A 12,500-nucleotide genomic window follows, 5' to 3' on the forward strand; every position below is an offset into this window, starting at 1 on the left:
TGGCATGAATTCCTTCATGGGCATAATAAGCAAGCGTGGGAATAGCTTGCTTATTATGGCAGTTACTACCCCTAAACAATTAGCAAGATACTTCACTTAGATGCAGCACCAGCACTGCTATCTATATAGATGGCGAGGGTGGAAGGGAAATAGAACCAAAAAGTTACTTATAAGGGCCAAGAGTAACAGCTAAGTTTGAAAAAAATAAGTGCGAAAGCTTGCTGGGCAGACTGGATGGGCCGTTTGGTCTTCTTCTGCTGTCATTTCTATGTTTCCTAACACAGCACAATGAAAGTGTAAATATACTGGTAGCAATATTCATTGGATATTTTATTCTCTAGATAAAGGATTTCTGTACGTAAAACGGCTTTTGAAAATTGCTACTTTTACGTATGTAACTCCTTTGAAAATTACCTCCAAAATGCGTATGTTTCATCCTTTTATTTAGAACTGCTAATTTATAGGCTAATTTTAAAATAAATGTGCTTGCGCCCTTGCATGCATATATGGGTGCGTGAGCAGAGATACACTGGAATTTTAAATCATGCATACACTTGCGTATATGATTTACAATATGCCTACTGCATGTAAGTATGCTCTTAATTTTAAGTGGTTACTCAACCAAACATATTTCGCGTGTCTGCTTAGGACTTTGTCAGCTCTAACACACGTAGGTAAGTGGAATTTAGTATGCAACGGTTTTTATTGGCTTTCAAACAGATAATACACAAAACATTTAGGAGGTGATCGGTCCTTAATCCCTCCTATTTTACATAGGCCGGTGAGCCTATGTAAAATAGGCTCACCGGCGCGCAGGGCCCTGCTCGCCTAAATCCACCCGGTTTTGGGCGGATTTAGGCGAGCAGGGCTCTTAAAATCTGCATTGCTCATTTGTGGTCCAAATGCTTTTAAAATAGACCCTTAAAATGTTCTTTTTTTCAGTCCAGTTCACATTTAGAACCAAACTTTGAATTTGTGTGCTACGAAGTCCTTTGTTCTGCAATGCTAATGGCTACATTTTTAAAGCCAGCTCTTGCTACCTTTCTGTGTTCTAGGCTGCATCCTTACAAATTGGTTATCTAAGTCAACAGATCTGTACATTTTTATAATAAACAATATAGCTTCTCCTATATTGTGCTGCATTCAACCCAATTATTTTACTGACAGATCTATTGCACATTTCAAAATGCTTAGCTCTGCTGTGCTACATTACTGACAATATTATGGCCATTTTAAGGCTCTTGCATGCTCATAGACTTTTTACTAATGCTGTAAGACTAGATGTTTCAACTTTTTTTTTTCTTTTTTTTAACAGTGTCTCAAAGTTTCAACTCTTGCATACCTTTTATATTTTTGTTTATTTTTAAGAAAGTCAATGATAATTATCTGAATAAACCAAACGTAATTTCAAACTTGCCATTTATTCTTGTTTGACTTGTGAATCTTTTTCTCCTTTGTCTTTTCATTTTGCTTTTCCTTATGTCTCCTCCTTTCTCCCTTTCCTTCATCTTTCCACCATTTCTCATTTCAGTTTTCATTTTTTATTATACACCTCTATCCAACTTGTCACTTCTCCCCATCTTGCTTATGCTTTGTCTTATTCCGTGTCACCTTCTAACCTCCATCTCCTTGCCCTCTACCCTTTTTATTCCTCTTCATTTTCACATCCTTTTGCATGCCTCTCCTGCTACCCCATCCTTCTCTTCCCCTGGGTGTCAACTGTATCTTAACTCTCTTCTTTCTATCTCTCACTTTCAGTTCCTCCTCACTTTTTCCTGCCTGTTTCCCTTTCTCAGTCTCACTTCATCTCTTTGTTCATCATCCCCCCCCCCCCCCCCAACAACTCAATCTTCCCTCATCCTTCTTCATTGACCCCTTCTGGTGGGATGCGGCAGACAGCATACACCATGGTGCCTTTGAGGGAGTAGATGCATGGTTATTATCCCAGCAGCAAACCTTTCAAAGGACATAGTGAAGAAAAAGCTGCTAATAGATTGCCAAGATGATGGAAGCAAAATACTGGCGAAATATGCATGGAGCAGTGGTTCAACCCCAAACCATACAGAAATGATTGTAAGGTGCTTCCACAAGTTAACCTGCACGAAGCTGCAGTTGCAACCCTGAATGCTTGCTGGGCAGACTGGATTGGCCATTTTGGGGATTTTTTTCTGCCATCATTTAGTAGGTTACTATAGTTCCTCTTTTCTCAAGGCTGGCCTCTGAAAATCAGCCCAGGTGCTAGTAGAAGTGATAGAACTGCCACAGGAAGCGCAGTCACAAGCTGCATCAGCTTGAGGCTGAAAGGGAAGAAGTAGCAGCTACATGTTTCCATTGCCACCACAGTGGGACCCAAGACAGGCTCCTTCTACAGGAGGGATGGTGGTGGTAGTTTGTGGGAGAGGGAAGAAAGAGCTGGGGAAGCAGTGTTGCACATTTCCCCATATTGCCTTCAAGTACCCCTAAAGGTATATATCTGGTTGAAAACCCTTGCTATAGTATCTGTTAATGAGTGATATGTTGTAAATGCAAATAATATTACCATTGTCTTCTATATTCTTTCTGAAATAGTTCTCACAATAAAGTCTAATCTGGGGTTGACACAAGACTAGACTGCTACTTTCTGTTACTTGTTCTCACTATGGGGGTCATTTATCAAAATGCGTTAAGGGCTTATCGCATGTGAAAACCCCTGTTAACGTATGCGAAATTTGAAAAAGAGGAGGAGTTAGGGACAGGGAGTTGGCTGGGTTTGCCAGTCTGTGAAGTGCTATTGCACAGACTTAACGACACCTTTTTCAGTAGTGTTAAGCTGTGCGATAGCTTGTGTTATGGGGTGGTAAGGTTATAGTGCATTTTGTGATGTCTCTTGAAAGGCCTGTTTTAGTAGATTTGATGCTCCTGGAGTGGGGGGGGGGGGGGGGGGGGGAGAGAGCAAGAGAGACTAGCCATAATGGCTTTTCCCTAGATAGATATTTGTATCCCTATGGGAGGCCCACCTAGTGACTCGAGGTGAGGTTTAGGTATTAGTGTAGAGGGTTAGGGGCCACTTTGACATTCAACGTGAGACGAACAGTTCTCTTGTGAAGATTTGATGACCTTCGGAGTGAGGAAACTCACTCCAAGATGATATTTGTGCAAGGTTCTCTCAACCTAGCTTGATGGACACTTTACCTGGGTAACATCAAGCTAGGTGGAGAGAACACCGCACAAATCTCATCTCTGGGTGAGTTTCCTCTCCCCGTAGGTCATCAAATCTTCACAAGAGAGCACTGTTCTGTTCACACGTCTCACGTTGAATGTCAAAGTGGCCCCTAACCCCCTACACTAATACCTAAACCTCACCTCGAGTTACTAGGTGGGCCTCCCATAGGGATACAAATACCTAGCTAGGGAGAGGGTATTATGGCTAGTCAGTCAGTCATTCAGTCAGTCAGTCTCTCTCTCTCTCTCTCTCTCTCATATATAATACATCTGAGCTCCTTGGAACCATTAACAGTGGTTGAATGCAGGAAATACAACAGGTATGGCTCTTATCACAAAGTCTGAAAATGTTATCACAATTTGCACCAACTTAGCTCTTCACATAGGTAATTAGCACAAATTGCAATAACCTGTATATTAGCATAAAACACACCCCTTTTGCTATCGCATGCGAGACATCACATTTTGATAAATCCAGGCCTATATTAGGGATTACCATGTTTCTCAACGCTGTTCATCCAAATTTTTCTTTTATCTAGCACTTCCAATATTTAAATAAAAAGATATTTATAATTATTTTAAACATTTCATTAACGAAAAACAAGATCAATAACCTCTCTCTGTCCTTAGTTCCTCCTCTTTTTTAGGTGCTGTACTCATTGTTTCTGAATCACCATCTTGCTAGAATAGCTTTTTCCTGATGTTTAATTCATCCTAGTTCCATCCTACTTGACTAAGATCAAAATGTTGGCGTAACTAATTATGTGGCTTTCTAGAAAACGCCTTTCTTTTGCCTTGGAAATGAAGTTAAACCCATATACAGTGTATATATTTATCCTTTCAATTTTTAATTGGTTCAAAATATATTTGTAGTATTCCAGCTGTAATAGATTGATTAACTACTGTAGTTGATTCAAGTTCTCTATCCAGTGATATTCCACTTTCCACTTTTGAATGTTTTCTTTTCTTTTTTGTTAGATTTACATTAACATTCTTATAATTCATACACATAATGCTTGACATTCACTTTTAAACATTTATATGTTTTGAAATTGATCTTTTCTTTCCATTTTTACTTGTTAAATAAGCATCCCCATTTCTTTTCAGTAAGAGCAGGAACTTTCACAAAATGCTGCTTTCTTTGGGGGGCCCCTTTTATTTGCAGACAGATTGTTTTCTGGACAGCTAAAGTCTTGGGAGAAGAGCTGCCAAACATGCTTTTTAACTGGACTGTCATCTAAACATCTGTTTTCATGTGTGTAGCTAAAGGGCAACTTCATACAGACATCCCAAAATGTCAGCCTTCTCTCAAAACAGGAAGTTCACAGCAGTAGCTGGCAAGTGCCAAAATAAACTAAATATTTTGTTTGTCCATCTGCTATTTTTTCCTTCTTCTATTGGCTAATCTTTGCTCTGTGAATGCTCAGCTTCCCCTGAACAGGAAATTGAGGGGCCTCAAATGTAAACCTGTACATTCTGTTCTTCTTTACATTGCAAAAAATCGTAAAAGATAATCTACTGGATGTTGTTAATGCCTGTCTTTGAGAAGGGAGAAAGCTCATTTCCAATCCAAATTAGATAGAAACAATTTATTGCATATATTTGAAATCATGGTTTTATGAATTATAACAGTAAATGATTATAGATGATGCAAATCAGTTCTGCCTATTCCTGCAGCAAGTCAGGTTAGAAATCTCCACTACCTGAGGGGCTGATGTAATGAGATGAGAATTAAAACTAAAAATCAGTGCACAGGTTCTTAATGCACACACACATTTTGGTTTTTGAACTCCCAGTACAGTAATGCTGATTCATTGCAAGTTTAAAAAATATTCACAAACGCCAAGATGTGCTTAAAGAAATGCTTAGCATGCTTAAAATCATAGTTTAAGCATACATAATCCATGTTTCCAGTGCTAAGAAAACATGAGTTAAGCTAGCACACCTGTCTGCATTGGGGGGGGGGGGGGGAAGGAAATGCTATCATTAGCATGGGATTTGCATGAGATAGCAGTAACCTGTGCACACATTATTTTGTGCACAGAGCTCCTTGCTGCAGCAGCAGTAAAGTTTGTGAACAAAACATGTGTGCACAACTGTAGGTTAAGATGTGCACTCTGCCAAGTGCATAGTATTACATCTGCCCCTGAAACAGAAAATTGGGCTGGCAGTAAATGTTCTTTCTGGAAAGCATCAATCCAAACAGTGATAATATTACATCTTATCACATAAACTATCCTTTGTAGGAGTTTATGGAAGATGAACCTTCCTTCCCAGATAGAAAAGCAGAATGAGTGTTCTGAATGGTTTTTACAAAGTTTCAAATACAATATTTTTTAGGGACCTTTGTTTTCAGTTTTTATTTTATTTTTCCTTGGAATTTCAATGTTATAATTTGGTTTACACTTTGGCACCAAAAGCAAGTTATAACAAGAGAGGTAAAAAGCATAAAACAGAGCATCTAATAGAATTTCAGTTGAAGAAAAAGAACTGTTGTGAAAAGACGATATCCCATGCAGACATTCAAAACACAATCTCCTGTTGGGGAGTGCAACCTGCATATGTGAAAAATATTAAGTGCATTTTAAATTGCAAAAAAACCTTTAAAGAATGGACATTTGCCTATGATTAAACAAAAGGCAAATGAAGGTAGGATCGACACCAGGAGTGCCTGTTATGACGGCCATAATAGATGGTTATTATCTGTACGAGAAGGAATTCTGTATTGATGCTGTATTGTGTGTGATTTTTTTCCTTCGGTTGCTTACACTATCGGTAGTGTCATAACAAAAAAAAAATATCAGTTTGTAAAATTACTTTGTTATAACATACAGGAGAAAAATCAGTGGGAAAATTATTTTTCCCCACTGATTTCTTTTTGCTGTAATATTGATATTCTCAGGAAAACTAAAATAAAAACTAAAAATGGAGGTCTTTAAATATTTTAAAACTGTGAGCAGTTATTTTAAAAATTAGAAGTTGAAACCTGGAGTACACAGAAATGCCCTAGGCTTACAGAATGTTAGTCTCCCTTTAAATAATTTTAAATGAATTGTATTATGTTAATTACTCTATATCTTGAATCGCTGTTCATAAAATGCAAGAGTGGGATAGTTAGATTTGAAAAGTGATGGCAAACACTTTTGAGCTCAGTTGTCCTAATGAAGAATCTATAACAGAGGTGTCAGACATATGGACCAATGGCCATTTCTGCTCCACAGGGGCTTTTCATCCGGCGTGCTGAACACTGCTGGAAACCAGTAGTGATATCATTCAGCAGGCCTTTTTAAGGGAAAAAGGGGATTTCTTGGCTAAGCTGTTTCTCCTCCATCCAACCTCAGCAATGAACAGAAGCCAAAGGACCGCGATTGCCTTCTGTGTCACTGAGCCACCCCACTCCTCTAGGTGAGATCAATCTCAGAAGCTGTGTTTTTCCCCAAGGCTTTATGTGCAAGGCTGGAGGAGTATTGTAATATGTACCCTCCCCACCAGCTGGCCTCCTCTCCCAGAATACTGCATCAAACCACAGCCTGTGTGAACTAGAAAGCAGCAGGTAACGACGTGCAGGATGAACACTCCTTTCCAGCTCCTCTCAGAGGCTACAGCTGAAGCAGGCGTTAATTTTATTAATTTTTAAATTTTATTTAATGCATTCCCCTTTTGCAGTGCTGGAGGAACATTTTTCGCTGTCTTACCCTTCCCCCTCCTGTAGCACAGCTCAGAATCTGCAGGAGTTTTTCCTGGTGAGCCAGTGCTGGTTAGCCAGGAGGCTGCTGTGAGAGGCCGGCAAGCCCATCCTGCAGTTGATGAAAAGATGTGGCTGGCAGAGTGGAGCCCTCTGACGGTATCCTCTGCCTAAGCATATCTGAGCAAATCAGCATTAAACTAGTATTTTTAATAGGTTAGCATCGCTGACCTCTAACTGTGTTTATAGGCAGAGATGTATGTAAAGTATTTGGCACCTGGGGTGGATACTTTCTTTGGCACCCCATCTCCTGCAATGATCTCTAGTTCACGCCCTCCCTGCCCCATCTGGATCCCCTCATTCACGGTTCCTCTCATTTCAAAATGAATAAAACCATACTAATAAGAAGAATATTTCCAATGAGCTGACAAATGCAATAGCATCCAATAATTAGGAGCTCATACAAAATTATAAAACTTTTCCAAACAGCAATAAAATATTTCAAAATGTCAGGCACATCAGAAACCCAATAATTAAAACTAATAAAGATAGAAAAATTCCTCACTTTCCATACCTGGGAACATTTGATTTCCAGTCATACCTGAGCTTGTTGTGGATTAATGGGGTAGCACAAACTTTTCCACACACAAACAAAAAACCTAGGTAGTCTCTCTCTCTCACTCACTCACTCACACATACATACACACACGTGTGCAGAGAGAGATGGGAGGCTGGAGGAACCAAACTGTCAGCACGCAAACAGCCAACTCTACTTATGAAAAGGCAATTCTGCAAATATTACACCGGGCCCCAAAACACCTTCTATTAGGAAAACAGAATAATCCAGGCTGATATAGATCCTTATTCAGAAACTGCATGCTAGCAGAAAACCTCACTTTGGTAACACATGCAGAACATACACAGACCTTCACCAAATACAGAATAAAGAGGCCACAAAGTATAAATAGAAACATGCAGACAAAAATTAAACTGGAAACCGCTGTAAACCAGACTATGTATATAATGCAACAATGGGGAAAAAACCGCCAAACATCATTCTTCATAAATTATCAAACAAAATCAAGAAATATAAAACATCAGTCATAATAGTAAAGCCATATTAATAAAAAGAATATATATTTTAAAACTGGTGTCAAATAGAACATCCAATAATGAAAAAAAATCATATAAAATATTTTAAAAATTTCCCAAACATCAATAAAATATTTAAAAACAGGAGACACATCAAATAACACCCAATAATTAAAACTAATAAGGATTAAAAAATCACCCGGTCTCCATACCTGGGAACTTTTAATTTACAGATGCCCTGAGATTGTCATACAGTAATAAGGAGGCGGGAGAGAGAATTGGGGGGCGGGGGTGTTGTTGCACACAAACTTTTTCTCAATCACACACACACACACATGCCCTCTCTCCTACACACATAACGCAGCAGCTTGCTGTCACACTTACATTCTGTCTGTCACAAACACACAGGCTCTTTTTCAGTCACAGGCTCACACATACATGCTCTTAATCACACACACTTAGACATATGCTTTCAATCACAAATGCTTTCTCTACACATGCTTTCACACACTCACACACATGTTTTCAATCTCATACACTCAAACACACATACATATACTGGCTCTCTCCACACGTGGTTTCACACACATGCTCTCAGTCACAAACACACACATTCTTTCAGTCACTCACTCCCCCCTGTCCATCCCTTCCTCCCCGGAAAGCACATAAGGCAGCAACAACCACCTCCTACTTTAGCCCCCGCATTCTACAAAAAAAAAAGACTCTCATGGACTGCAGTGGCTGCGAAGGCTCTGCTTCCTTTCCCTGTGCTCGTGCAGCCCAACTCCTTCTATCACCACTCCTTGGCCAGAAGCAGCATGGGTTCCACTTGTGGCCCACTGGATATCCTCACTGTTTCTTCTCCATCCGGTTGGGAACTCTTAACTTTTTAGGCTTTACTGGTGGCCTCAGATTGGGGCCTCTTGATATCGGCCCCTTCCTGGCTGTCAACCAGGTTGTCCGCCCCTTCATACCCTCTCCTTAGTACACTATTCTTTATAGGACTACCTCTAAAATGTATGCGGAAGTTACAGGTAATTTAGAATATTGCTGCACACTTAAACATGAATTTTAAAAGCCTGGCACTCGCATTTATTAGGGGATGCGCAAATATGTTAGGCTTGTGCACTGAGCAGATTTTAAAAGCTGCCGAGATGCGCATTTCTGGGAAGTTGTGAAAAAGGGGCGGGGCATGGGTGTTTTGGGGACTGAACCAGAGATGTGTGCGTAAATACTTACATGATCTGGCACATGCCAAAGCCCTCTGCTATGGATGACGTGTAAGTTAAAAAAGAAAAAAGAAAAATAGGCAGATCTGTGGGGTTTTAAGAGTCGAGGTTTACTGAGGGGAGAGAAGGCTGTTAAACTAGAGGGGTTTGGAGGACTTTCTCTTAAGTGAGCGAACTGGGGATGAGCTGGTAAAACTGGCAATAGTGTCGGCATGAACCCCTTTTTAAAATTCCCCTAATTTACATGGAGAAGCAGCATTTGCGCGCACTTATATGTGCCCGCTTAAAATTTGGCACACGTGCACTCGGCCAGGCTTTTTATAATATGTTCGCGTTTACATGCGTATTTTATAAATTGGCTGCATCCCTGGGTGCAGGTCGATGTATGTATGCTAGTGTGTACCTGCATGCCAGTTTGAAAATTAGCATACTTGGGGGTAATTTTCAAAAGGATTTATGTTTATAGCAAACCACTATAAACCAGATTCCCTGTCCCCACTAGTTTATCATGTATTGGAGCCTTAGAACTTGGACTAAGCTGCATCTGGATCTGAATGTGTTTTGGACCTGTCAAAATGGGCTTTTCAACCCTTCAGAGTCTGTAAGCCACTACTGCCAAGGTGAAGGAATATAAAAATACATCAAAAACCCTTGTGTGCTCTCCTGTGAATGATTAATATTCTGCAAGAACCAGTTTCCAGCATTTACAGTGATAAGTTGGGAAAGGGGCTATACTGTTTAGCCTGCCCAAAGAACAGTACTATATAGCCAGCAGAGGAAGAAGTCAAAGGAATGCTGGGAGACCATTTAAGGTAAAACAGGTACAATTTGGCTGGCTTTGTCTGTGTGTGTGGGGGGGGGGGGGGGGGTGCCAGGAGTTGTAGCTAGGAAGAGAGGTGTGAATCTGGCAGCTCTGCAAGAGGGATAGACAGAAATATGTGCTCTGAGGAAATAGAGAGAGAGAGACAGCTTTTCTTGCATCATAGCCAAGCTACATGTAAAATCCCCAACAAGGGACAGAGGAATCAAGGACTGAGAGACTTCCTTTCCAGAGATATCCAGGACCAGGACTGAGTTAAGTAATCTAAACTTTGTACAGAGAATATTTTAGCAGGGGGGGGGGGGGGGGGGGGAGAAGGTTTATTAGCTTGCCTTTTGTTACAAATTCAGTATCTCATTTTAACTGCTTCAGCTGAAGTCAAGCATAAACCCTTGCTGGTAGGTACTGGGAAAGAAAAACTGGTGGACCATGGTCTTTCTGTAAGAGACTGAAACCGGGCTCGCTGTCTGTTTAGTACCAAGTAAACCATTTAGCTCCCCAGAAGAGGGAGAGAGAGAAGAGAGACCTTTCACACACTGCAATGCACATCAATTTGGTTAATAATCTAGCCAGCTCAGCCATCAAGAGGGGCTTCATTTTTTTGATTGTTGTTTTTCCACACAATTTTATGTTTGGGACAGGGTGCACCCTTTACAAACTGACATATTGGGGTACATCAGCTCCCCCCCCCCTCGTTTTTGAGTACTCAGGGGTAAAGACAGTTCTTTGAAAATTCGCTCATTAATGTCTGGAATGAATTTTAGGGGAAAACTTGTCATTTTATGTGTACAGTATATAGGCTACTCATTATTTTTTTGGGCAAAATTTAAGATGTGTGTTTAGCCCTCATAGCTTAAATAATTTTGGGCCTCTGTATTTAAAGGGTCAGCTCTAGAGCTACATTCTGATGCACACTTTAAGATTTTCCCAGGAGGTGTTTCTCCAAATTCCTCCACCTTCTGAGGTAAAATTAAAAAGGAATGTAAGCCAAGCATTTCCATATGGTGCTCCATGGTTGTGGAATGGTCTGCTCTGATGGTGGTGTCTGGTGGTGGATGGAGGTGATGTGGAGTGACCCGTACACTGACAAGGCGAGTCAGAAGGGTCCCAATTGGAATAGCAGCAGGATATCTTATTCCTGTAATGCCACCTTCCCCTAGGATTGAGTCCTCAGGTAGTTGATAGGGCTTAGGTAATAGGCCCCAACCTATGGTTAAGCAAGTACACAGTATGAGGCACAAGTAAACTCTGGAAACAGGAAGACCGGATGAGGTGAATCAGCAGATCTAAGGAAGTAAGGAATATGCTGGAGTCAATGCAATGAGATTAACTCTGGATTCAGGATTCCAATGAGGGGCCAGAAGAATGTGAACCAAGCTCTTGCAACCTGCTTATTTGAAGCCTGGAAGTATATATATATCCAGACATTCCAACAAGATGGCTGCCCACAGGAATGTCATAGCTGTGGTGGGGTTGGCACAACCTAGCAGGCGAACCCGCTAGACCCACACCAACAGCTGGTGGACCTTCACCTATACTAACCCCGTTCCCTGCAGGTTGAGCCCTTGGGTTCCAGGGGCCGGCAGGGCTTAGGCAGAAGTTCCATAATGAGAGATCAAATAAAGTCAAGATATGGAAAGTGGTCAGTGCAGGCAGCAAGCAGATGTTATCCCGGTCTGGGCCAAGAGTCAGGGCAGGTAGCGAGCAGACGATATCAGAGTCCAGGCCAAGGGTCATGGCAAGCAGTGATCCAAGAGAGAAGTGAGAATCCAAGCAGAGGTCAGAACTGGAGAATCGGGCCAAAACAGGGACTAGATAGAGCAAGATGGACTAGGCAAGGTACGACAAGATTCCGAGCACCAGGAAAAGGGAGATGGACAGGGCAAGGACCGACAAGACAAGGGAGGATAGCAGGACAATGAAGCAAGGCACAAAGAACTAGCAACATGCACTGCAGACAAGGCAAGAGGAAGTGTTGCTGAGGCATCGAAGGGGAATGTGTCTGGGTCTTAAGTATCCAGCCACATTGACATAATCACCCCTCGCCATTGTAGTTTTCCTGCTATGGGGCCTTTAATTCAAAGGCTGTGGTGCGCGGGCACACCTAAGGCTGGCATAGGCGTGAGAGGGAGAGGCATTATGGCATGTTCTACTGCCGAAGAGCTTTGCAGCTTCTGGGGATGAATTGCTCATCCTGCAACTGGTCTATCGTTTCAAGGAAGTGTGAGCTGGGAGGACTGAGCACATAATCCCCAAAGCTCACAATGGGAGTTGAGAACTGCCTATTGGGACCTCACATCTGCCAAGTGAAATTCACAAATGAAATTAAGTTTAGCAAGTTGATCAAGACCTGGCTTTTTGCCACTGTTTATAAGGAATGAGGGTCCTATAAGTTTATCCGGTTGCTTTTAATATGTTAAGGTGTCATGTTTTTGGTATTTTGCTTTAGTTATTATTTTTTTTTTTGTATTTT

At 41.1% G+C, this 12,500-nt stretch overlaps 1 protein-coding gene across 2 annotated transcripts in view; it reads left to right on the forward strand.

The window, feature by feature from the left end:
- The window catches only part of CTDSPL (CTD small phosphatase like), a 295,985-nt gene that overhangs the window by 50,159 nt on the left and 233,326 nt on the right, over window positions 1–12,500 (forward strand). The gene's annotated exons all lie outside the window — the stretch shown is intronic.

This window comes from Rhinatrema bivittatum, chromosome 2 (genome assembly GCF_901001135.1).
Source record: "Rhinatrema bivittatum chromosome 2, aRhiBiv1.1, whole genome shotgun sequence".
NCBI lineage: Eukaryota > Metazoa > Chordata > Amphibia > Gymnophiona > Rhinatrematidae > Rhinatrema > Rhinatrema bivittatum.